We start from the raw sequence: 3,952 nt of genomic DNA, 5'->3' as shown, positions 1-3,952 counted from the left end.
TGCAGTGATAGTCTATGAGATCTTCTTATCATCATACACACATGATTTAACTGACATTCATCTGCAGATCAAGCAGTCATCCGCAGATCTGAAAATCCATCCTGGTGGATCTGATCTGCAGATGAATGTCAGACCACATACACACATCAGACCATAGTCTTTTGAAAATGAAAGATCACAGACCAATTTTACCCCCTTCCATGTAGTATGAGAGCCAAACCTACACAGTCTATTCTATGGAGCTGAACTGCCCATCAGAAAATGCTGCACACACAAATGCTGTACAGACACAAAAGATCAGTATCTGCAAAGGATCTGTTCCTGCCAAAGATCCGTTCCTGCAAATTGCATTCATAGTCTATGAGATCTGCAGATCATCATACACACCTTGTTTAACTGACATTCATCTGCAGATCAGACAATCATCTGCAGATCTGAAAATCCATCCTGGTGGATCTGATCTGCAGATGAATGTCTGTTAAACAAGGTGTGTATGATGATCTGCAGATATCATAGACTATGAATGCATTTTGCAGGAACGGATCTTTTGCAGGAACAGATCTTTTGCAGATACTGATCTTTTGTGTCTGTACAGCATCTGTGTGTGCAGCATCTTGCAAAGATTTCTGTCTGATGGGGAGTGCAGCTCCATAGAAAAGACTGTGTAGAGTATGGCTCTCATACAACATGGAAGGGGGTAAAATTGGTCTGTGATCTTTCATTTTCAAAAGACTATGGTCTGATGTGTGTATGAGCCTTCAGTCTATGAGATCTGCAGATCATCATACACACATGATTTAACTGACATTCATCTGCAGATCAGATCCACCAGGATGGATTTTCAGACCTGCGGATGATTGTCTGATCTGCAGATGAATGTCAGTTAAATCATGTGTGTATGATGATCTGCAGATCTCATAGACTATCATTGCAATTTGCAGGAATGGATTTTTGGCAGGAACAGATCTTTTGCAGATACTGATCTGTTGCATGTGTACAGCATCTGTGTGTGCAGCATCCTGCAAAGATTTTTTTCTGCTGTGGAGTTCAGCTCCATAGAAAAGACTGTGTAGAGTATGGCTCTCATACTACATGAAGGGTAGTAAGATTGGTCTGTGATCTTTCATTTTCCAAAGACTATAGTCTGATGTGTGTATGCACCTTTAGATTATCTGTTGCTGACTTGGCTTAGTTCCTGGATTTCCCTAATTGCAGCCTGGATCGACCCCTGCTTGTTTAATGGACGATTCTTGAACTCTACCTGGACTGACTCGGATTGTACTGACAATGTCTCTTGGAAAGTGTGTATCTAACCAGCCTGTCATTTCCTGGCTATCATCTGGACTGCCTCCAAACACCAGGCCTCAGGTGACTATATCTGAGTTTACACTGCTAATTACCCCTTCTCTTGTTTGGTGAATACTACCTGCCAATCTGTATGCTACATCTTCCTGCAGGGTATTGTAAGATTGTATTAGGTAGAAGTTTGTGCAGGTGTTACGGGCAGGGCTATAGGTCAGTCACATGGGCATACAGCCTGACCTATAGTTATTGACCAGGCAAGCCTGACAAAGGCCTAGTGAACCATCCCAGCCTGTCACAAAGACAATCAGTTAATATAAGATCAAAAAAATGTGCAGAATGAACAAAAAGAGAAAAGGGAAAGAAGAACTCCACCAAGCCCAATGGTCGTAACGGTGCCAAGCGAGATTTCCATATTCCTCTGTAATTCTCCACAATTCCCAAGGTTGCCAAATATCATTATAAACTTATTATGGGAATTGTTCAATCTGGCTGTTATTTCTTTCATTTGTTAACGTCTAGAACCTTGTTTAGCAAGACATCTCTTGTTGTGGTAGATTGAGAGCGACATAGCGTTTAGCAGTATTGAGAATAATAGCGGTAAGTTTGCACGAAAGATTTCCAAAAAAGGAACAATACGTTAACAATCCCAAAATATATGTAACACTGTGCATCGTGGAGATCTGATATCGCCAACAAGAGGCTGATACATTAGGAATTCACTTATTTATTACATCCAGGGTCCTGTACCATAGGAAGAAAACCTTGTAGTGATGTTTCTTATATATAGTGCAGACAGGGAGCAAGGAGGAAGTCTTCCAAAGTATCAGTAAGTTGTCTTAATTGGAAAACCTCCTCCCTGCTACATAATTTCAAATAAAATGAAGTAGAACTTTTAGGTAAAACAACACATTAGTCAATGCTGAAATTTAAGACACGAGTCCACATATCGAATTACAATGAAACCAAAAACTTTTTGTAAACTGGGGAAGTGTTGGGTGGATTATTTAGAAAATACCATAGGGGGGAACAAGGGTGCACCATAGCCATTGTTTGTCAATCTTCATCCATTTTCAATAAGCAGACTGATGATCCACGGCACTAAATGACGTAAATGTGTTGACAAATAATATTTAGTGAGATCAGGAACACAGAGACCACCAATCTCTTTCCGGTTACTTTTAGATACGATTTGAGTGAGCTTATTAGGACTGAATTTGGGGTGCTTCCCTTTACCTAAAATGTAGCAAGTGCATTAGCTATTTTTGCGGGTCAAGGCGATGTTTCCCTGACGAATCAACAATTTTATCGGGCGAGTGTCTTTAGTGGGGCTTTTGGATATTAAAGCCATCAACATATGGGGTTATTTGGTCTTTCATAGGACCTCTGACGCAACCAAAGCAGGGACTTGGCAGTATGAGCAACACAAATTAATTTATTAGGTAGGAGAGGGTTACTATGATGGATATGTTAGGGAAGGCAATAGTAAAATATATAGGTAACAACATAGATATTCTAATTATCAGAATGTGCACAACCTATTATTATTATTATTGATTTGTATAGTACCAACCTCTTCCGGGGAGCTGTATAACAGCACACAGGGTATAACAATACATAGTTACATAGTTACATATTTTGGGTGAAAAAAGACATTCGTCCATCAAGTCCAACCAGGAAAAATAAAATAAATAAACAAATAAATAAACGCCATCCTGAAATAAACTACACAACAGTTAATACAAGACAATGGTGGAGTACAGCTAATGCAGTAAACAAATCAACTACAGATTTTTACACAGGGTTGGCTGTTATGCACACATTACACAGCATTGTGAGACAAAAGGAGAAGAGAGCCCTGGCCAAAAGGCCCTACAGTCTAAAGGTTTAAGGGATAGGACAGTAGGTATAGGGAAGCTGTGTAGGAGATGGTAAAGATGGTGGTCAGTGGCTGAAGTGTTCTAGGTAGGAGAGTATGCTTGCCTGAACAGGTGAGTTTTGAGATTGCGCCTATAAAAGTAAGTGTGGGTGAATGGCGGATGTGTTGAGGGAGAGTGTTCCAGAGGAGGGGAGAGGATCGAGAGAACTCTTGTAAGCAAGAGTAAGAAGAGGTGACCAGAGAAGAAGACAGGAGAATATTGTTAGTAGAGCGGAGATTGCGTGTGGGATGGTACCTGAAAATAAGTTGATTTAGATAGGAAGGAGCTATGTTGTGGAGAGCTTTGTAGGCGACAGTAAGGGTTTTAAATTGTATCCTTTGTGTAACTGGCAGCCAGTGAAGGGACTAACAGAGAGGGGATAGGGCTGGAGAAGCAGGAGGAGAGGTGGATGAGTTGTGCAGCATAATTCATGATGGACTGTAGCGAGGCTAAGCAGTTGGCGGCAAGGCTGCAGAGCTGAGAGTTGCAATAGTCTAATCATGAAATAAATAAATTACCTGATGTGTTTTTGTAAGTGTGTTGCAATGCGTATAGCATAACTAATAATAGTAATATCTGGCCATGGTTTCCTGAATGACAGTGCTCTGTCCTTTCTCTATCTCTTCCTCTGCACCTTGTCAGCAACAAAATTACAACTAGGAAATGAATAGTCATAGGCTGCAGGCATTGTGCATCCAAAAATACAGATAAGTTCTTCTGTTCACAACAGC

Source organism: Hyperolius riggenbachi, chromosome 3, assembly GCF_040937935.1.
Source record: "Hyperolius riggenbachi isolate aHypRig1 chromosome 3, aHypRig1.pri, whole genome shotgun sequence".
Lineage (NCBI taxonomy): Eukaryota > Metazoa > Chordata > Amphibia > Anura > Hyperoliidae > Hyperolius > Hyperolius riggenbachi.
The sequence above is the reverse complement of the archived record's forward strand: the minus strand, read 5'-3'. Positions refer to the sequence as shown.